This window comes from Lissotriton helveticus, chromosome 1_1 (assembly GCF_964261635.1).
Source record: "Lissotriton helveticus chromosome 1_1, aLisHel1.1, whole genome shotgun sequence".
NCBI lineage: Eukaryota > Metazoa > Chordata > Amphibia > Caudata > Salamandridae > Lissotriton > Lissotriton helveticus.
The window spans coordinates 78037746-78061087 of NC_136057.1; the positions used below are offsets into that span (position 1 = coordinate 78037746).

The 23342-nt window shown below is 46.3% G+C and overlaps 1 protein-coding gene across 1 annotated transcript in view; it reads right to left on the reverse strand.

Annotated features, from left to right (window-relative positions):
* LOC144767678 (uncharacterized) overlaps nt 1-23133 on the reverse strand; it is a 121807-nt gene extending 98674 nt beyond the window's left edge. Inside the window, exon 1 of the mRNA XM_078651075.1 lies at nt 22993-23133. The gene's annotated coding sequence lies outside the window, so the exon portion shown is untranslated. The remainder of the gene's footprint in view (nt 1-22992) is intronic.
* Between the last annotated feature and the right edge of the window lie 209 nt (nt 23134-23342).

Here is a 23342-nt window from a genome sequence, read left to right on the forward strand (position 1 = left end):
AGTTTCACTCGCGAATGCACAGTCATTCTGGTGGATAGGAGTGCTAAGGGTAGAGCGTCAGGCCATGTAAGACCTGTGCTCGCTTGAATTTTGGCCAATTTTAACTTAAGAGTGCCGTTGTAGCATTCTACTAATCCAGCTGATTGGGGGTGATTTGCAGCGTGGAACTTCTGCGGGATACCTAATCCTTCACACACTCTCTTCATCACACGACCCACAAATTCACTCCCATTATCAGACCAGACCATTCTAGGCATTCCGAATCTAGGGAAGTACTCTTTCACAAGGGCTTTCGCTGTGGACAGGGCAGTATTGTCTTTCAGGGGGTATGCTTCTATCCATCTCGAGAAGGCACAAACAACAACGAGCACATATTTTAAACTGTTGCACCTTTCCATATGGATGAAATCTAGCTGCAAAACCTCGAACGGATACGTAGGAGGTGCAAAATTACCAGCTGGAGTTGGGGTTCCCCTACCAGGATTGTGTTGCAGACACACCATGCATTTCTTGACCACATTCTCTGCACACTTGGGAATCCCTGAATTCTCCCATACTGGAGCCAGCAACTTGCAAATCCCTTTCACGCTGATATGAGCCATACCATGAGCCATTGTGACTACTGCAAGCACGTACGCATCGGGTAACAACCACCTCTGATGCTCTGACAATTCAATCCAACAACCACTCGCATCCATTCTACCCAAACTTTCTCTCCACGTACTCAACTCTTTCTCTGTGGCTTCGGCTTGAATGGACTTCACACTTTCTATCGTGTCTTCACACATTCCTATGTCACCAACCCATCTTGCAGGTCCTGCAACATACATTCGGCTCATCCCATTCTTCGCAGTTTCTTTAGCCGTTTCATCAGCGAACGTATTTCCACGACCAACATCATCAGTCACTTTCTTGTGAGCGCTACATTTCACAATCAACTTGTAAGGGCAAAGTCAGTGATTCTAGAAGCTCATTTACCAACTGACCATGCTTAATTTTAGTTCCATGCGAAGTCAGAAATCCACGTTCTTTCCACAATCGTCCAAAACTATGGGCCACGCCGAACGCGTACTGGCTGTCAGTGTAGACAGTTACTTTCATTCCTTCCGACAACACACATGCTCTCGTGAGTGCAATTAGCTCCGCTGCCTGACCTGAATTGTGTGGGATGCGTGTAGTTTCAATAATCGTGTGCAAAGTCGTGACAGCATATGCTGCAGTCGTATCGCCATTCGGAAGCTTGAAACATGAACCATCCACCCACAATGTACCATCACATTCAGCAAGAGGAGTGTCGAAGAGGTCTACTCTTCCTTTCGTCTCTTCTTCTGTTCTATAAAGACAATCATGTTGTTCTGAAGTATCTGATTCTTCTATGAATGGTAATAACGTGGCTGGGTTAAGGGTGTTGCACTTTTGAATGTGCACATGACATGCTAGCAAAGTCAGTTCGTACCCTGACAATCGAGCACTGGTTAAATGCTGTGTCTTGGTTCTATTTAACAATGTGTCTACTGCATGTGGGACCATCATGACTAGTGTATTATTCATAACCAGGCCAGCAGACTGTCGAATAGAAACAGCTGCTGCCGCTGTGGCTCTTAAACAACTAGGCAATGCTCTAGCCACTGGATCCAAAGTCGAGGAAAAGTAAGCGCATGGGCGCTGTTTGTTCCCAAATAACTGAGTCAGGACTGATAATGCACAACCATCCTTCTCATGGACATACAATGTAAAAGGCTTACTGTATTTGGGGTTACCCAACACAGGAGCCGAACATAAGGCTGTGCGTAATTCGGAAAAACTCGTTTGACACTCTGCAGACCAAGGGACGGGAATGGGTGTATCTTTACACGTTAACGCCACCAAAGGTTTGGCCAATAACGAAAAATTGGGGATCCATTGTCTACAATATGATGTAATGCCCAAGAAAGCACGCACTTCTTTCTGTGTTCTTGGCACACTCAATTTCGCTATTGCCTGAATTCTTTCTGGGGTCAGTTTCCTTCCCTCCTTCGATAAGAGATGACCTAAGTAGGTCACTTCTTGTCGGCAATATTGAAGCTTGGAAAGTGACACCTTATGATGCAAATCGCACAGATGGTGTAACAGTGATATTGTTGCTTTCTTGCAAATTCCCTCAGTATCCGCAGCTATAAGCAAATCGTAGACGTACTGTACAAGAGTAGCACCTTTTGGCAAAACAATCGTATCAAGCTGCGTTTTTAGAGCTTGACTGTATATTGACGGACTTTCACAGTAGCCCTGAGGGGCGCGTTTAAAGCGGAAGCTTCGTCCTCCTAAACTGAAGGAAAAAATATCCCTGCTCTCCTCGGCGATCGGGATGCTGAAGAAAGCATTCTTCAGGTCAATCACCGAAAACCAAGTGGCAGAAGCTGGAATCATAGTCAATAATGTAGTGATGTCGGGGACAACTGGAAATTGTGGCACAACTATTTTATTCACCTCTCTGAGATCGATCACAAATCTGTACACCGGTGGCTGAGATGCGTCAGTTCGTTTTAAAACAGGTAGAACGGGACTATTGCAAACGTTACCTCTTGTCTCTTCAATCACATCTTTTTCAATTAACTCGTGAACGATCGCTAGCAAAGCTTTTTCACCCTCACTAGAGATTCGGTATTGCGGAATTCGTGGCATTTTAACATTGGCTTTCAATGTTACAACATATGGTTGTATTTCTAAGAGTCCCACATCATTGGGACCAGCTTCCCAAAGTACGTCTGGAAGAAACGACAATTCTGTTGGAAGTTTATCTCTCGATAAGTACATTGGAGAAACCACTTTCTCACCCAGGGTAAGTTGTACTCCTGATGGAGAACAGTACAAAGTTGCATACAATCTTTTTAGCAAATCTAATCCTAGCAAATTTTCGCCACAACCTGTCAGAATAAGGGGTGCTTCGAATTCGCAAGGACCAACAGAAAGAGACAACGGGTCAGAAATCGGGTTCCTAACCGGGGCGCCAGAAAAACCTACAGAAACGTTTGTTTCGCCAGACAAAGGTGCGCCAGGGAGTTTGGAGTGCATAATAGAACTCTTTGTAGCACCAGTATCCAAGAGAAAAGGTTCTGACACACCTGATGTGATCACCTCATCGTATGGTCCACTCTGATCTACTGGAACTGAAACAAATCCCTCTCTTTGTCTACGGCTGTCCTAGTAATCATTACTGCTCCATTGCTCGCCTTCTGTATAGTAATCATCTGTATAGTACTGAGCTGTCCTACCAGATGCGTTGTTCTGCTAATCGAATTTATTCATAAAATTCTGTGGTGGAAGAGACTGCGCATTCTGGGGGATTTTTCCACGTCCTTTACCTCTAGGTGCTTGCTGAACGCCTCTACCTCTTACGTTCGAAGCACCATTCGCACGTTGTAACAAGATAGGGCAACTACACTTAAAATGACCTTCCTCCTTGCAATATGAACACTGGTTGTGACCTATATTGACACGTGGCTGATTATACTCGACTCTTTGTGAGTTCCCTTGATACTGTTGTGGCTGCTGATAGTTATTCTGATAGGTGTTCTGACCACCGTTATTCTGGCCATTACCACCACCACGTGGCGGATAGGCTTGCTGCAGTAAAACTTTAGTCTTTAATTCTTTCGTTTTCTTTTCTACTCTATCTTTCTTGTCTTTGTCTCTATTCTCGTAATATTGTGCAGTGGCTAATATCTGTGCTGAAGAGGAAACAGCCCAAGAACTCTCCGAATCTTTTAACTTTTTACACAATTCTGGAAGCAGATTGTGCACGAACTTGTCGACAAATAATCGCTGACCACCTTCTGTGGTCATGTCTTGGCCACTGTGATCGACAAACGTTTCTTCGAACCTGGTGAAGAAATCTGAGACCGTCTCGTCTTTCTTCTGTTTACATGCAGATAACTTATCCCAATTCACACGCATTGCAGGCATTATCGTTTTCATGTAATCAACTATTTTACCAGGAAGTTCTGCTATTAATGGCTCAGGTTTAGCACCACCAACTTGTCGGGCATCTACAGCAGCGATATTGGCCCACGAATCGCCTAATTCCTGATCATGATCTGAATGACGAATCTTACTCCATAAAGGCTGTGGAACAACGTTCCCAAATAACATATCTATATCGGCTAAGTTCATTATACATGACCCAGCAGTCTGCGACAATTCCTTGTAATACCCTGCAGGATTCTTACGCGGATCTGGTAATGTCTGTTTAAGTGCTAAAACTTCAGCTCTCTTCCATGGGACATGTACCCATACACGCTGAAAGTGTGGCGGAATAGGAGGTTCAACAGATGTGTCACCCTCCCTCCATTGCGGGGGAACTTCTCTCATGGGATGCTGTCGTGTCTTTTTCCTAGGTGTATCGTGCTTAGATTGTGAGCCAGAAGTGTTCCCTTTACTCCGATAAGACAACAATACCTCAACCGCTTTTTGGACATCGGGACCTACGATCATTCCTTCTCCAAACTTGAACCGTACATGACACAACTCCTGCGGGTTACTTTCTAAATCATTATCTTCCAAATCCTCACCGAGAAAAACACACATTTGTTCAAAAACATATCTTTGTGTCGGTGCTTCCCACTGAAGGAAGACTTTCATGACAGATTCAACGTCATACTTTACAGTATCTATGATCCATTTACGAGCTAAACTATTCAATACATCTCTCTCTTGGTAGTCAGGCAGTTGACTTCGCAACTGTCTTCGTTCCGTGTTAGGGGTCGTTTTAGGCGACCGAAAAAGTGGTGGAGGAATGTTAGTGACAATGCTGGCCATTTTATGCCAAACGGAATGTGAAAGTGAAGGAGGAACGGGTGGACAAACAGTGTGAGATAAGGCTGAAGTAGAGGCAATAGCAGAGGGAGCATTATGAGAGATCGAAGATGCATTAGGCAAAGTCATAGAAGGTATAAGCGAAGTAGATGTAGCCGGTGTGCCTTGAGGAGGCTGCGCCGGAGGAGCGGAAGCCAGCTGAAGAACAGCTGGTGGGTGCTGAAGAAAGGCAGGCATAACAACCATGGGCGGCGCAACTAAGGGTTGCGGAGGCGCCGTGGCTGTTTGTGCATAGGGGGGTGGAGAACTTAATAAATGCGACATCAATGGGTCTTTTTCACGTTCTTTGGCTGTCTCTTGCTGAAGAGACGGCAAAACTGGATAGCATTTATCTGTTGCCATTTTACGTTTCCTGTGCAACTGCTCACTCATCTGTACCTCTTCTTTGTCTTTAAACCGCATAGCAGCTTGTATTACTGAAATATTCCCTTCTCTCTTATTTTTCTTCTCTAATTTAATTTCCTTCTGTTTGGCCTCTTTACGCCATAGGCGGAAAGAGTTAAACATCGCCGGCCGGGCTTTCTTTTTGAACAGTTTAACTTCGAGGTTATCTAAGATTTCGGTATCAAAGCTACCATGTTGGGGCCATTTTAAAACACCATCTTTTCTGGTGTATTTAATCCACACTTCGTTATATGTGATGGGGCCTACTCCATGCTTCACATATAACTCGTAGGTTGGAGTTCCAACCGGAGGAACCGGACATGAGTCCTCCAATCGGGAGTCCCTATTATTACCACCGAGACAAAACAAATTTCCAAGTCTAAGACTAGGCATCTCTGCTCTCTAGTCTAGTTCCAAACGTCAAAGGATTATCGATTACGATATTTTCTCGTGAAAACACGAGTCCTTCGGTTTTGGTGCTTGCAAGTACCAACACAAAACTTTCCCAAAGGATACCCAAAACTAAGAACCAACTAAGGACTGGGAGACGCTCCACTTATACTTAACTGAAATGTCGATGATGTCACTAGAAGACTCGTCTTAGTGTTTCGCTCTACCAAACTTCAAGGGTCCAAATCAGGGCGATAGCCAGGGCAGCAGTCTTTCGTAGCCGTCGGGAAGCGGGGAACCTCGCAGCAAAGACCTTCGGACCACGTCGACATGCAGGGGTCGTTGAAGTGGCGGCCTTCCTCCGGAATTTTCACACGAAGCACCTCTGGCTGGACCGGTACCGCTGGAATCGCCCCAAACGTTGGGCGCCAACTGAGGTACTGGGTTTTTCAGAACCGGTGCTTAACCGGTAACCCAGCGGTGTCAGGGAATACACACCCAAAGACCTCGAGTCCTTTTCCTGATTCAGACCACAGAAACTCAGAGTCTTCTAGGTGAAGTCAAATATCGGTTTATTGGCTGCAACCAAGGTAACAAGTGTCCTAGAAGTACAACACACGGAAGTATGTTCTCAGGAGACTGCTTCAAAATCACGAAGTCAGGCTTCTCTTTTTATACAAAATAATAAGCTTCAGGCAAACATTCCTAGATTTTCAGGATACTATTCACATATTTCGACCACAAATAAGTAACAGAGTTATGATGACAAGCTCACATTTCGTTTGTCTGGTACATAATAAATTACTCGGCAAGGTCCGGTATTTCAATCAGATATCGGTGTTCCCCAATAAAATGAGTACGTTCTCATCATAAAACAAGTAGGAAAGAAGGAGCGGGGTCAGGTGTGGGCAAGATTCAGCAGGGTGAGAAATGTGATGAAAGGGCTTTATGGCCGGGTGCGCCTAGATGCTATCTTGACCGGCCACTGGGAGAGGAACTGACCAAATGGGTTGGCCTGGGGCGATGGTTTAAACCTGCCCAGGTCACGAAAAAGTCAATCAAGGAGTGCTTGTCCTTATGATATTGGATTAAGCCTATGTGAAGGGCAACATACAAAATGGCTGCCGTATATAAAATGGAAGCCAAGGGTTCAGGGTATAAGTGACGATTTCGAGGTGAAAGCAACCTTCGAAGGCGGGGAAAATGCTTGTGCATAATGTACTCGCCATTCTCGGTCTTTTGATACTGAATTTGTCGTGGTACGATGAAGTTTTATTCTTGCGTCTGAATGGTTACACGAGTTTGGATTTTCAGTACTACAGGGTGACGGATATACAGTGTAATGTCATCTGCATACATAGACACTAAAATTTGTCTCAGAGGGCATTGCAGTCCCTTGTCATTATGATGTTGCCTTAATTTGGAAGCGAGTGGCTCGACCGCCAAAGCGAAAAGCAGAGGCGATAGGGGACATCCCTGCCTAGTGCCTCTAGTAATATGTATATCTTGAGACAGTTTCCCGTTGATAAGGACCTTAGCCACAGGCGTTTCATATAGCAGTTTGATCCATGAGAGGAAAACTGGTGGGAATCCCATACGTGCCATTATTTCTAGTATGTAGTCTCTTTCTAATGAAACAAAGGCCTTGATGGTGTCTAGATAAATAGCTGCAAGGGGCAGATCTTCCGATACATTATTCATGACGGAAAAAAAAGTCCGTAAGTTATGGGAGGTAGCCCTTCCAGGGACAAATCCCGACTGGTCGGGCAGAACTAGATTGGTCATAAGGAGGTTTAATCTGGTGGCAATAAGTTTAGCTAATATTTTGACGTCACAGTTAAGCAGTGACAAGGGCCTGTATGAGTCGCAACTATTCGGGGACTTCCCAGGTTTTAATAGGGATGTAATAAGGGCAGTTCTCATAGATGGGGGGAGATGGCCCACTTCAAGATCGTCGTCGTATATTTCCTTAAGCACTGGGGCCATAAAATCAATGTATGTTTTATATAATTCAACGGGTATCCCATCTAGTCCAGTGGCCTTGCCCGATTGCATGCTCATAATAGCATCTCGGACCTCGTCAATTTCAAATGGTGCAGCCAAAAACCGCCTCTGGGCGTCGCTAAGCCACGCCAGAGCAACGTCTTGTAGATAATCATTCAGGTAAAGAGGCTCGGACCGAGACGTAGAATATAAAGCAGAGTAATGGTGTACAAAAGTATTCAATATTTGCGTGATGTCTCTATACACTGCTCCGTCTTTCCCCTCAAGTTCAAGTATAGTGTTCGGTTGTCACGTCAGTCGGACCACAGATGCCAAAGCTTTCCCGGGCCTTTCCCCCTCGTTATATCTCCTAGCAGTCCAATACCGTCCTCTAAACCTAGCTTCTCTATCGGCTTCTTCTGCATATGCCGTGATTGTTTCCCTAATTTTTGCAGCAGTATCATTGTCGGGGTGTAGGGCCAGAGAGCTTTCCAGTGTCTTGAGTTCAGCTTCAAGCTTATTAAGCGTACCTCTGACGCTCCTAAGGACCCCCGATCCCTTAGAGATGCATATGCCACGCAATGTGACCTTGAAGGCCTCCCAAATAGTCTCAACCTCTGCTACGGTGCCCTTGTTTCGTGCAAAGAATCCTAGCATTTCATCTCGCAATTCTCCTGGAAAACAGTGTCTAAGAGGATGGTAGGTTGCAGTCGCCAAAAGAAACTGGAGGGGCTTATATCGTCTGCGGCCAAAGTGAGACGAACCGGTGCATGGTCCGAGTATGTTCTGGCTAAGTGTGTCACTTTCGATATCGCCGGGCAGAGGGCTTTCGACATCAGCAGGTAGTCTATGCGTGCCCATGTTGCTGCATGTGCGGTATAGTGGGTACCTTCAAGGGTAGTGGGGTGTACATGTCTCCAAGTATCAGTGAGATTGTAATCTTGTATTATGTCACGCATCGTAATACGGGCTTTGGTGTAATGATGGGAGGATGGACTAGACCTATCCACCTGGGGGTCCATTGCCAAGTTAAAATCTCCTCCCCATACGATTTTATCTGGCCCTGTGGCTATCACCGCCGCCCATAATTCTGTGAAAAATTGTGGATCGTCTACATTCGGCCCATAACAACACACAAGGGTGACCGAAATGTGGCCTAACCTTCCCCACATTATACAGTAACATCCACATGCGCTGCTTTTTTGACTTACTAGTGTAAACGGGGCGCCTTTTTTAACAAGGATCGCGGTACCCCTAGCGTATGTTGAGTAGGAGGAGAAGATAGTGTGGGAAGCCCATCTACAAGCGAATGTCGGAGTGCTGTGTGGGTTAAGGTGCTTTTCTTGTAGAAAGGCAAACTGTATATTATGTCTATCAAGATATGATAACACATGTCTCTTTTTCCTGGGATCTCCCAGCCCCCGTACGTTCCACGTTAGGAAATTTAAACTAGAGCGCGGTGTCTGTTGCATAGTAGCGGGTAAAGGTGATAAAAGGGTGCACGCTGAACCTGCCAAGGTCTCCTTATCCACAACAATTTTATATCAGCATTGCCCAATGTCTGATTTGTTGACATACAGCATCGTCTATACCAGTTTGTCGCACAACGATAGCCAAAAGTACCAAATAGTATAATTTCAAATAGCGTCCCTCCAGAAACAACAGACCCTAAACACACCCCAACATCGTAACCGTCGTGCTCTCCACCCCTATTCAACAACAATAGAGCAACTAACCATTGTACAGTTTGTCCCATCCCCCCTCCCCCACCCACTGCAGCAACCCAAACTTGCCAGAATAATCTTCCCCCCCTCACCCAAAAAACTCCCTAAGGGTTGAAACAGTCCCCAGTAGTCATATCTGAACATTGGGGTATGCCCATAAGGGGAAACACATAGAGAGCGCACAGCGACCTCTCCCTCCAGCCGCACCAGGCACCAGACTAGCATCAGAGAGACCGGGGAGAGATAGTGGTCCCTGACATACATTACTGCTAGATTATAGGCACAGGGCCTTCGCAGGGGAATATTCGATGTCCCAAACCAGTTTACGTCATACAGTGTTCAAGGTCTTTCAGTCAACAAGATCAACTAGTGGCGTTCCGTCGTCCGATCAGGCTTCATCATCAGTTTCCCGTGGATTCTCTTGGCGTGCCGTCTCCCGACCGTTGCCTCTTCGCTGTGCTTTTTTAATGGCCTTTAGATATTCTCCCACTTGGTGAGGTTTAGTGAAAAAACGTTGTTTCACCTGGTGAGTAACACGAAGTTTCGCAGGATACAAGAGAGCATAGTCAATCTCCGCAGCACGGAGTTTCCGCTTGACCTCCAGGAATTTGCGACGTTCCTCTTGTACAATTGCAGTGAAATCAGGGAAAATGGAAAAAGCCACTCCGTTGTAGGACAAGTTTTGCTTGGCACGGGCAGCTCGTAATGCCACATCCCGGTCACGATAGTTTAAAAGGCGTGCTATAATGGGCCGAGTTGGAGCTCCAGGCTTAGGTACAGGAGCCAATGATCTGTGTGCCCGTTCGACTATAAATTGTGCGGAGAAGGCATCAGCCCCAATGGGCGTAAGAAGAAGTTTTTCCACATAGTCTTCCATCCGCCCTGTGTCTGTGGATTCTGGAATGCCCGTGACGCAAATGTTATTACGTCTACTGCGGGCTTCTAAATCTTCATTCTTTGCAGCGATAACTCGCAATAAGTTGTCCATACGTGCTAGTTGAGTCGTGTGGGTGGCAGTAGTGTCATCATTGTCCGAAATTCTCCTCTCAGTCTCCGCAAGCCGCTCTTCATGTTGGTCCACTTTATGCACCAAGGTATCCATTCTGGAGGTAAGTCTATCGACCTTATCCACTACCGTGGCGAACCCTTGGCACATTTCTTGTAGTATTTGTTGTATATCTAAGTCCCCAGGAGGAGTGTCACTGCACGTCGCACCTGCACCAGTTGTTTTAGGGTCAGGCGTGGTAGTCTTGGATTTATTTTTGTGGGTTGCGTCAAAGGTGAGTTTCGGTTGTCGATTGTCCTGTCTCACCATGTTGCCTCTGGCTCCGCTGGGTCTCAGAGACACAGCCGACCTGTCGTGCCGTTGGTTGTTCAGGTGTACTACAATGAAAGAGTTGCAGCTATGCTACCATGCAACAGGGAGTAAGCGTTGCGGCAAAGATGAGCTCACCGGAACCAAGAGGCGTGGAGGACAATCCCCTAGCTGGCGCAATGAGCTGCTCGGCACTATAGGTGGAGGAGACGTCACAATTCACGAGGGGCTGTTTCAGGCCAGCTTGTCCGGTGCCTCAGGCTCAGCAGCGTACAAGGCCAAATAGTAACCCAGGAGTGCCCAAAGTAAATATGTTCCTGCAAGTCAATCTCCGTGACAGGTACCTCGTGGAGGTGGGCAGCTCGCTATCTTAATCGCGGATGGTCACATGCAGCACTCGTCATAGGGGGAAATCCGCGCTTGGTCAGGCCGCAATACGATCCACAGTGATAGGGCACAGTCCGCACCCTCCAGATCCCGGTGGTACACGTGCCCTCCCGCCGTGCTGCAGGTAAGACAGTGCGCCGCTCCAATTCGGTGCCCCCGTTGTTCTCGTATCCTCACAGCGCGCCCGCCCCGCGACAGAGCAATCGTACTTATAAGGGGGAGGGGGGGAGGTCACCGGTGTCCTGGGGTACGTTACCTCGCCCGCAATCATGCCAGTTCCCCCACTCACCGCACAGAGGAAGGCTCCGGGCCGTGCGCTTCCCCGCTCGGGTCTCGAAGAGCAGTCTGCAACCGGCGGGGGGAGGGGGTGTTCAAACACACGCAGGCCGGGGCCGAAGAGCAGTAATGTCGCCTGTCCTCACAAATACTAATTCGTCCTTCAGTACCTTCCAGGCAGTGGAGGGGGAGGTGGGGTGAGCACACCGCCCGTAGTGCAGCAGATGCGGCATGCGCCGCGGACCCCAGAGCAGGATCGTCGCCTTGGGCCTGTTGCTTCGTGGGAAGCCCCGGGCTTTCCTAGTGTCACAACCCGCAGTGCGCTACAGCAGGGGCTCCAACGGCGTCCTAGGGGGAATCTTCCGCACTGATTTTCTCAGGCACAGTTGATCAGAGCCACATCAAAATCTGGTCGAGTCTGGTGGGGTATGTAGGTAACCTAATCGTGGAGTTTGGGTGTAATTAACGTCCAGCAACCAAGGATAAAGATCGGATAATGGAGCCAGGGAACAGGAGCCTCACCAAAAGGCGGCCATACTGTGTGTGCGCCCTCTAGCGCCCCCAAGTGCCCGATATTTTTTTCATGCATTTTTGGGATTGATTTGGCTATGCAGTTCTCCTGTGGGTTTTGAATTGCAGCTTCATGTAATATGCACTTTTCATGTGATTTGCTCTTGTTGTGCCATTCCAACTACTCCCTTTTGAATTTTTCTGTCACACCAACATATAGGGAAGACTAAGGGGCCGATTACGATGTCAGGCGGATTGCCTCCGCCAGGCTGGTGGTAGCCACCGCCGGCCTGGCGGAGGGAATCTGCCCGACACCATTTCCCTAATTCCCCCCGCCATATTAGTATGGCGGGGGGACTGCGGCCAACGGAAAGACCGTCTGCCGCTTTTCCGCCTCGGTCGCCTTGCGGCCGGGGCGTAAAAAGAATAATATGGTGGCGGTGTCTAACAGACACCGCCAGCCATATTATGATGGGGAAACAGATGCCTTTCGGCATGCGGTCCTCACTTTGGAGGTCTCCTGCAGCCCCCAAAGTGAAGGAGGGGTGAGGGGTGCACACGGGGGGGGTACCTGTGGTACCCCCCAGCATTTGCATAGGCAATGCCGTAGGCACCGCGCGGTGCCTGCCGCATTGCGTATGCAAATGCATGCAATAATTCATAGCATTGTGCCGGGCGGTGCAGAGTGCACCGCCCGCCACAATGTTATGAATGCAGGATGCGGCCGCCACTGTGGCGGCCGCATCCTAATGCCAAACACGGGACCCCCGCCCTAATGGCGGCGGTCCCATTCCACGATAGTATGACGGGCGGACAAAGTCCGCCCGTCATCCTAATGAACCCCTTAGTATCTGCGAGATGAGGAAATTTCTTGCAAACTCCACAATACTAAACTTGAGATTTTTTAAAACTGGTCTCGACTAGGACAGCTTTGTTACTTTCCTTTTCTTCAATCACTGCCCACTTGAAATCTTCAAGCCATTTCTGTTTTACAACTCTCTGTCTTTTTGTTTGATCATACTCCCTTTGCTTTTGGTGGATTTCGTCTAATGACTTCCTTTTCCCAACTGCTGAACTCTCTCCTGCATTATTCATTGGAGTTTTAGCTCCAGTGGTTTTTCCCAACCACAACCTGATGTCTGCCATTGCAGCTGCTGCACTCTCTGCCTGTTGTCTGCCTTGTCCTCACTAGTTAGCCAGCACTGCTTCTGTCCGCTCTGAGCTAGAATCAAAGACAATAACTGTAACTAATTTAAAATAACATGAAGTTTGTACAAACTACTAAAGGCTTAACATTTGCTTTCAATAATTAATTAGATCATGGCTCCAATTACTTAACTGCATGATAAGATCTGTAACTCACTGGCACTCTCAGGTTCGCACAAAAGCACCCCAATTTGGAAAGCGCTCTAATCAATCATGGTACTGAACGATGTGCATCACCAGTGCTTTCAACTGAAATAACTCACTATCGAGACTAGGCTGCTCTGGAGAAGTGCCGGTTCTAATATGTATGCAGATGGGGGCAGGGTTATACCTCTTCAGTAAAATTAAAAGGTCTGCCTGAGGCTTCATCTAAAGTCAGAACTGAAAAGAAATCCACTCAGCTTAAACTTATTAGCGCTCCCATAAAAAAACACGCCAACTGTACTGGCTCCCTTATACTCACTGAGAATGAGTAACTTACAGTCAGGATCCCCGAGACAGGAGTGACGCTTGATATTTTTTCTAATGCTACCCTATTGATGAATGGATGCAAAGCCGCGGTGGTGCAAACCCTAAGTAAACAATACTTATAAGGTTCCAAAGGCAAGACTATGCAGGGGGCACCGTTTGTTGGCCAGTGGGCAGTGAGTGAGCAAGCTCAAACCACCCGGGGATCTCTGCAAGAAAAACAGTAAAATAATGGGGCAAATTGTGCATTTACAGCCCTTTATGTCAGCGAAACGAACTCATTTCTGAACATCAGCTACTCATGAGTTGCTTTGTGCAAGATCACTGACTCCTCTCAGTTAGTCACGGTTTTGGAATTTCCCAGCCCTCACAACAAAACTCACTCAGACTGCCCTCAGAATTTACTTGAACAAATAATACTGCATTTGCTCCTCAGTGATGCAGGTGCACTTTGTGCCATTTTAACAGTTTGCTCTATTATGGGACAGCTTTCATTTTGGCACTGGACTACACTAGGACACACCAGTTGTTCCGAATTCCCAAGACAGGATCAAGGTCGGTGGACTTACATCATGCACCAACAAGACTAACAAAAGAAAAGAGGCAAGGACCAAGGTCAACTTACCCACCACAGACACATGGGATCACCAGCGGGCCAGCTACAACACTGCTACGCCAGGCAGGCAGGCATAGTTAAAAAGTCTCCGGTCAGGCACAATACTGTCATTGCTCCCTAATAACCAGCACGCAGCAAAAATAAAAGCTACCAGATCTCTCTGATCTGGACACAACGATAATCATTCCAAAAACGTACTCCTGGCATTCAGAAATAGGCACTGACAAAACAAATGTTCTAGTTTTAATGTGACATTGGGGGTCTGCCCTGCAGATTCTAGCAGCACAGCTGAGGCTGTGTTGCGCCATCTTTTTACGGAAACAACATCTACGATCATGTGAAGCTCACTCCCCCCTCCCAAAGCCAAACTCTGGGCCTAAACTTACTTTTTGGGGGGAAACTGTGGGTGTGGTAATTAGCAGTAACAGCATAGTACATTCACACAATGTTCTATTGCAACTTGCATAAATTAAGCAGTATTATTATAAACTCTGGGATGACATTTAATTTAGTTTGTACCTTCTGATAACTGACAGAAGTAAGGACGTTCAAGTGCAAGTATAGAAACCCTACGCTGCAACACAAACAGCCAAATCAAACTCCCCACATGCGCTTCATCCAGGAAAAGCGAACCTTTTTTAACCTCTTCCATGCTGATGACGAACCCCAGCCGTCACGCTCCACGGTGCTTGTGTGCTGATGATGGCTGGGGTTCGTCACGGCCCCGCCCTGTTCTTTTGTTTACCGCACAGCGGTGGAATCGGCCCAGCATGGAAGTGGTTAAACAGTTTATATGGGCACAGCACGCACTGTAAACAAATTGCACAGACTAATGCAACAACCCAAAGGAAAATCCTTAATAATTAATAAGCATGCCCTGTGAACAATGCAGAATGATGTGCATCAGAGAAAAAGCATCCCTCATTGGCTTGGAACATGACCACATGCAAAATAAGGCAACAGTCACCCTGTGTAGAATGTGCCAGAGGAGGAACCCTCTAAAGAAATCAGCAGGACCCCAAATTATCTATATTATTTTTGGAAAATAATTAAGTCTCTAGTGAGTCAAGAGCAGTGGTCTGAAACATTTTCTATAATAAGAGCTGCTTATGTTATTGTCCCATGCACTAATATTCGTGATGTAATAGTTACTTTATCAGTCAAGATTACATATCGGCCCCCTCATGCAAGATTTTGTCAGCAGTGATCAACTCAGTGAATCAGGCAGTGTTTCCAGCACAATTGTACATAAAAAAAAGGATTAACACATTTGGAACGTCTGTACATGTATAAAGGCATAGCCACAGCTGCCGGGTAATGAGTAATAAATCGCCCCAACACTGTTTTATTTCACTAGTTAGATTTAAATATAGTTGGCAAATTCATCTACCCCATGAGTTCTGAAAATGCACACATTTGTATCTTCACTACATGCTTTCCAGTTCTAGATATTGATTCAACCTAACAAAACCTTTAATTTACACAATGATTACAATCAATCTGTGACTAATGTACAACTGAACTGAAATGAATTCCTGGTCTGACTAACTTGCACAGCAGGTACACACAAATCTAAAAGGAGTCTACCTGGGCACTGGATTTCGCTTACATATAAAAGTCTTAAATAACACAGATCGTATGTGTAAAATCAACTGAAACATATTACAGCAAAACTATATTGGGTCTTAACTAACTGGGTAAATATTCAGAGGTCTCTATTGTGCACTCTTGGAAGAAAGGTAATGTTGATTATGGTAACAAACAACGTCACACAAAGGTTAACCGTAAACATGTGTGGATAGAGCCCCTGCTGCTGGAGAAAGCGCTTTGCCATAATTACTGTGCAGCCCAAGCATCGTGAAGAGATTAGGAAATAGTAAAAACGCACGAGCCAAATGCAGCATGAGAAACCAAACCGCTTTCAAGAAGAACAATAAAAAGTCGGTCAAAATGAAGCCCTTTAGCACGGCGCTCCGTTAAAAAGAGGGGGGTTCTTGTGTGATTATCGGGTCGAGGGAGATGAATATATGTAAGAGCGCCTAGTGTGCATTGGTTCCAACTCTGGTGCCTTTCAATGTCACAGTGTTCAGACAGAGGACCATTATTAAATGGCTCTATCTGTGTCGCATTAGTCAGAGAAACATTACTCCTAGGTATTGTGAGGGACGTCTTTCCGTGTCAGCGGTCTGATCTGATTCCACAGCACAGCGTTTCGAGGGACATTACTCCACTATTATTTATCTCTGGCGCAAGCTTTGTATTTGTATTTTCTGGGAAGTATTCCTTACAGCGGCAACTACTAGGGAGAACACAATACTCATGTAAATAGAATGTGCTCTATTCGGCTAAGTGACTTAATTCGAGGGGCAAGGGTGCTATAATACATATGTGATAGCTATGGGGACTATCACATATGTATCATAGCACCCTTGCCCCTTGAATTGAGTCACTTAGCCGAACAGAGCACATTCTATTTACATGAGTATATGATACATGTGAATCAAAACATGGACATTTAATCTCAGTTCCCCACACTATTTGAGTATATCAATTCATGAGCGTATTCAACTGCCCTAAGTTCTGAAAATCGGAGAAATATATTCAAGGACATGAATCTTGTGGCATTCGCTATTCAATAGCTGTGTGGTGCATGCTGGACCTAATAGTTTAAAGAGCAACAGACGGGAAACAAACTATTCGCAAATGGAATCTCTGATGGTAACATTTCAGTGTGTTTAGGTCTGGTGTTAATGGGCTTCAAAATGTGAAGGAGAGTTGGGGGGAGGAAAGTAAGGTATGGGGGAAGTTGTGGTGGAGCTTGAGGAGGGAGAAGGAATCGGAGGAATGAAACGGCGTGGACAGTCATGATTTAAGAAGGCCTTTGGGAGAGGTTGGGTTACAGGTGGTTATATAAAAGGTTTTGGTGTAAAAAAAATGATTCACCTCTGCAAGCCAAATCGCCCAGCACTCCGTCCCGACTCCACCGAAGAGAGCACGTGGTAGCGTGCTGCGTCACTGCTGCACTTTAAGCAGCACAGCGTGGGGGCAGGCCAGGGCCGTCCTTGGTAGCGCTTTCGCGCGCTACAAGATTGACGGCCCTGGGACCCACAGAAACAATAGGCAGCACACCACACCACCACCACTAAGTTAGGTGGTGCATGCATGCTGCCCCCTAGAGCCTTCACCGCGCACCACACCACCACCACTATGCTAGGAGGTGCGTGCACTCGTTGCCGCCGTCGTATCATGCTGCCCCCTAGAGCCTTCACATGCTACTGCACCACTGCCAGATAGCACTCGCCGGGCCGGTCAAGTAGGCCTTGAAACTGACTCACCCTTCGGGAAAATCACTCGCATTTGCGAGCGGTCGAGTACATTTTTCGACCCCTGTTATAAACATTCAAAAAATCCCTTCTTGCCCACAAAAAAATTTAAGACACAAAAGGACCCACTAAAATTAGATTTATGGCACCAAGCATCCCAGTGTCCAGTCACAAAGTTGTTAATGGATCAGCTGATGCCCGACAGCAACCCACAAAAAATATCTGCCAGATGTACATTTTTTGACACTGTATAATTTCCAGTCATATATGCACAGAATTACACACACGTGGTATGCTTTGTCAGTTTGTATGTGTAGAACTCCAATTTTAACTTTTGACAACTTGGAAAATGTTAGATTTTACTTCAGCGAATGCTGGGGTAACTCTCCTACCATGGTTGTAAGGCAAATGGATCACCCAGCAAACATTATGGTTTGTACGAGGGTGTCTCAAAAGAAAACTGGGGAAATATCAATACGCACTGGGAAAATGGCATATCACCAAAATGGGATACATTTTCACTAGATGTGTTTACACTTTTTTTTTCACAGATTGGGCACTCTGTGTTCAGTTTATCAAGGCCCAGTGCTTGGTATCAAGGCATAGAGCGGGGTTAGACTAATTAAGACCTGAACTGGTCTGGTAGCTGCAAAGTACTCAATTTGAGATAAAGGCAGTGTAAGTAAGTGCCCTCTTTGGAGTCCACTGGAATAGGATTCTGCTGCCGTGTCGTGAAAGCTTCTCATTGCAGCCACTCTTTTTAGTGGTGCAGGAAGCTTAAGGACTGAGTCCAGTCTCTAAACTGATTTAGAGGCTGTCAAACACTTGCTTTTAGTTGAATATCCCTCGATGGAAGGCATTGCAGGCAGACTAGACGTTCCAATTACTCTGCTCCTATCAGTGTGGGGGTTCTAAGAATGTTCCTCTTCTGCTCAGCAATATAACTGAGCAACTCAAGGGCTTTGCTACCTCACCCTTTATCTTTAATCTGTGGCAGCACTGAGGGGTTAGTCCACTCCTTTGGTTTAAAGTGTAAGCCTATGCCGATGACACACAGCTCTTCCTGATGATGGAACAGGATTCTGACGATTCCATCAGTCACCTGGGGTCTGCTTGACAGTCATTTGTGTCCTGATGACTACATGTCGACCTTATCCTAGGACTGTGTGGTTCAAATAAAGACCGCGCTTCAGTCCTTTTTCACTTATTTTAAAGAGACCAGTTGTCCATGTAATAAAATTGTTTATGGTATAACTGGGATCTTTTAAATTTTGCACTCACAACACTTGAGTACATATATTTTTCACTTCATAACACCAGCTCCGCTGTAAGTCAGGCGTTGTAGCACACTGGGGGGATATTCGGTCCCCCCAGTGAAAACCCTATGATGAAGCATGTCACCATTAGGGTGAGGGTTTTTTATAAAAATAAAGAATTTTTCTTTCCCATTTGTGTCACGTTCCTTTTAACACTATTTGGTTATTTTTAGGTGTTGGGTTGTCAAGATAGTGTTATCACAGCACCCTGGTCACTCTGGTCACTCTTATGTTGTTGATATATATATAGGGCTGGCATAAGGTAATCTGGCTCAGGGAGGTTAAGCGGCTCCTTTATGAGTTGGGTTTAGGAGACGCTTGGGCCAACAGAACAGCACCCTCTAAACAAATGCTAAAGAAGGCGTATTGGTCATGGGTGGATAGCGAGAGAATGTGCAATCCTAACCATTGTAAATCTGTTGCTCAGTTCTTGCTAGTTAAGGAGCTTCCCTATAGAGAACCGTATCTGGACGTAATTCATAACTCAGGCGACAGATCATTGTACTTTAAATTTAGGGTGGGAGTACTTCCCTTAGGGTTGTTTACTTCCACCTGGAAACCACCATTTCAAACTGTACCATATTGCCCATTCTGTGACTCAAGGGTTGAGACTATTGCTCATCTGTTGTTTGAGTGCTATGCTTACGCGGTGCCCAGGTTGAGATGGTTGAAGCCTTTATGTAGGAGCTTGGGCACTAGATCACATGTGGAAGCCTTATGTATATTGCGTTCAGATGCCCGACCCTTCTTTGCCTGCTGTATGGCAAAATTCCTGGGCTGGGCTTGGCGGATAAGAACTGCAAAGAAACTGTTGATACAGTAATGTGCTTTTGCCTACATCGGCTCATAAAATTCGGCCAATAATTCATTCTTTTAATGCCACTTTGATTCTGAAGGCTTTTTTACTGTGTATTGTATTCTTAAACTGTTTTTACTATTGTTGCAATGTGTTGCTTTTATGATATGTTTTTATATCGAAATAAAGCTAAACTGAACTGATATATATAACTAAAATGGCTGCCACAAACAAAAATGGCTTCAGCTGATGCTACCAGCAATGGCAGCTAGTTTTCCATAGAACGACTTCCCTCAACTCAGAGCCTCCTCCTCACTTCTAGAGCTAAGCAAGAAGCTGAAGACATGGCTCTTCAAAAACATGTCTAGAGTTGGGACAGATTGAGGGTGCAAAATTGGTGCAGCTTAAATTTGTTTTCAATGTATTTATTAGGAATTTGTTAGACACAGTGGTTTCTGGCTGGGATGCATTTAAGGCAGAATCCACTGTCCTAGATAGGATGAGTACAATACACTTGTCTGATAACCTATGCTCACCCTTCGATAGCTTGGCACAGAGCAGTCAGGCTTATCCTCAGGGTCAAAGTGTAAAGTGTTGATACAACCCTCAACCTCACAACACCCTGTGGACGCTACAAAAAGACTCTACACGGTATGTATACAACACTGGTCTTTGTATTGCACACATATTGAAATCAAAACAACATACACATTGGATATATACTTTACAGTTATATGGAATGTTCAAACTCTTCCATTAGCAGCAGAACGGCATTAACATATATATAATTGTCCTGGGTGTTCACTTGCACCATTATCCCTTCAGCCTTGTAAGCAACATACACACAATACAAGCAATCCCTTCCACATTAAAAGCAACAGGAACATATATTCAGGCTGTTCAGAGGTATTTCACTTTTCCGCTAACACATTTGCATAAGCAACAACATTCCCTTTATCGCGTACTCGGTATACTTGTAATGGTCAAGAAATCACAGGTTATCTCTACACCTTATGACTTAGCCCCTCAGCCACTCACACTACACCAGACAACGATACACATTGCCCCTGCTGTTGACACTTTAATTAGATTAAGGGACCACCTAAAGTGGAAAGAAACAACTATGTTTTCGTTCATCCAGATTAGGTCCTAAGGCACCCAGTGGCACCTTCACGAGTGCAGGATCACTATCCTCTCCACAGGAAAAAGACAGCAACACCAGAAGCTGGCACCCTCCCAATTTGGAGAATGATTTCGCCTCTGGCAGAGGTGGAAGCTACAGTTGCTCCAGAGAGCAAGTCGTGGGTGCACGCAAGGCGGGGCGAGACCATTCAGTCATGCTATCCTTAACAACGTCGTACCTTGTGGCATGGGCCTGGGGAGAAGGAGCGAGTGACCTCAGACTGAGGCCGCGATGGCAGGAACTGTCATCCTCCCAATCTGGAAGACGGACACAGTCTAAGTTGTCAGCTTGGCTATCGCAGAATCTGCAAACTTCTCTGAACACTACTCAGAAACAATAAGGAATACTAACTAGCAGAGGTTTCCGGCTGTAAGCGCGAGCCTCTCTGACTCATTAAACGTCCCCTGCACTCGTCGAACTTGTCCCGCTATAGCCATCCCAGGTGTGCCACTGAACTTTACCAGCTCACTCTTCAGCACAGTCTGATGACTGCACACGTCGAGAGGGTCCATGTCCCAACCGAAGATCACTTCCACATGCTTACGCCCCACCCTGTGTGGTCCTTACGATCTTGTGGAAACGGGGGGACCTTTTCTGTCCCTGGGAACTCGTGGGCAGGATGCCAGTCAACCAGCCCTTGGAGAGAGCCTGGGGACCTGGGCCACAACATATGCCAATTAGCTGCAGGCCAGCAAAATCCAGGCAAAATACACCAAGTGATAGTCCCCTTCCTGGAGCACAACAAGCCCCATGCCACCACTAGTCTGCTGATAATCCAGTTGCCGCCCCCCTGCCCCAATAGTTCTTCTTGTTGATGTTGCAGCATCGAACCAGCATAGTATGTTTCCAATCCCCAAGGCGTCTCTAATTCCTAAAGGCAGAGCCCCAGTGGTTATACCCACAATGACCTATGAAGATGAGATCAGCTCAAAAGGCTACCTTTGAAATGCACAGGCTTTCTCTAAATGTTGTCATGGCTGACATCCTACCCTGGGAGGCTTGATCAGTATCTTTAGTGGGGCCACAACCCTGCCACTTAGAATGCAGGTGCCAATTCCACCCCCTCTTAACCAACACAGGAAGGCCCCTCAGAGTGAGAGGTCTACAGTATACCTTGAGCCCTTAGTTTATGGCTGTCTTATCAGAAATACACAGATGTAGCCATCCCCCCAGCATCCATCTGTGATTTGGAGACAGGTGGATAGGCATACAGAGCCATGAGTACAGACAGTCCCACTTTCCCAAAGTGGTATTTCCACCGTCATAATGTTGAATTCACTCACACACCGGAGCAGGTTCGCCATTACGAACTCATCAATATAAAACACTATACTGACACTCTTCTGCATGCAGGAAATCCAGCTCAATAGCCTTTCCACAGATCCCTCAGGCCAATCCAATACGAGGAGCAGGCCCTACTGTTCCAAACACACTACTCTGTGCCATTCACTACCAGTGTACCTGCTCATGAGTCGATGTGATGTGTTGTGTTGATGATGTTTAATAAAAAAAAAATATATTTTTTTTTAACAGAGACAGCAACATTCCACTGCTTGAAAGACCTCCTACCTGGCAGACCCAAGGTCAGTGCACACACACACAATCCCTGCAGCAGACACACAACCTCTGCAGCAGATAATGCAATAAGCCAACCTATACCGCTGGAAACTATTGCAATGACTGAGGTTTTACCTGAGATATGAAAACAGGGGCAAAGGGGCACAGGGCAGCAGCCTGGTGCACAGACTTTGGACACAGGGGTAGACTTACAGCGAGAGCCGAGCAAAGAGTGTGCACAGATTTATCACAGAGCACTAAGATGCAGTGCAGTGGCACACATTCCTCAGTAAAGTAAGATGCAGTGCAGTGGCACAGAAACCTTATAGTGCAGTAAAGTGCAGTGTGCACAGATCTATCACAGTTCCTTAAGATGCAGTGCAGCGTGCACAGATTTCTCATAGTGCAGTAAGATGCAGTGTACAGATTCCTCACAGTGCAGTTAGATGCAGTGCAGTGTGCAGAGATTTCTCATAGTGCATTGAAATGCAGTGCAGTGGGCACATATTTCTCACAGTGCATTAAGATGCAGTGCAGTGCACAGGTCCTCTCTTTAAAACAAATGATGACCACAAACACTGCCAGGGCCGGACGGAAAGCCCCCCGGAGGTCCCTGGATAGAAGAGCCCGGCTCCTGGCAGAGAGTTCTTTCAGGATCATTCAGTCTATTTCTAGAAACACAGCACAAGGTGCTGACAATCTCCTACCTGAGCAGAAACCTGTGAAGACATTTCCAGGCTCTCTCCTCCTCCTATGGCTGGGGTGGGGCAGGTACGGATTTGGGATAGGGGATCTATGAGGGTCTGAAGATGAAGATAACTGCACAGACAGACAGGGCGTCCTTCCTCCTCTGCAGCAGGCTGGACACAGAGGGAGAGACAGGAAATGATGTCACCATCTGCTGCTTGTGCTGTCTCTGCCACCGCTGACCTGTAACAGGAAACTCTTCTCCCTTTCACACAATGTACTCAGTGTATTCATCTCAGCAAGCGAGGTGCGCCCTCTGCTGGCCACTTAAAGAACCATCACATCGACTCTCCAGTGAATATACACAAAC